Source organism: Penaeus monodon, chromosome 31 (genome assembly GCF_015228065.2).
Source record: "Penaeus monodon isolate SGIC_2016 chromosome 31, NSTDA_Pmon_1, whole genome shotgun sequence".
In the NCBI taxonomy this organism is placed as follows: Eukaryota; Metazoa; Arthropoda; class Malacostraca; order Decapoda; family Penaeidae; genus Penaeus; species Penaeus monodon.
Genome location: NC_051416.1, coordinates 13,470,194 through 13,470,399, shown reverse-complemented (window position 1 = coordinate 13,470,399; position 206 = coordinate 13,470,194).

Sequence of the window (206 nt, the reverse complement as noted above, 5' to 3'; positions counted from 1 at the left end):
TAACCACATTCCTTAAATTAATATAGGCATATTCCTATTGTGTTTTGAATATAATTTTAACCCGAAATTCGTAAATTAAAAAGTTAATTTTAGTTCAAGACCAGAGAGAGTGTTTCGTTTAAGTTATATAACATTGCGGAATTTACATACGAAACATATTTTAATAGACAAGGGATGGGTATGTGCTCTAACAAATAGCTGGAAAA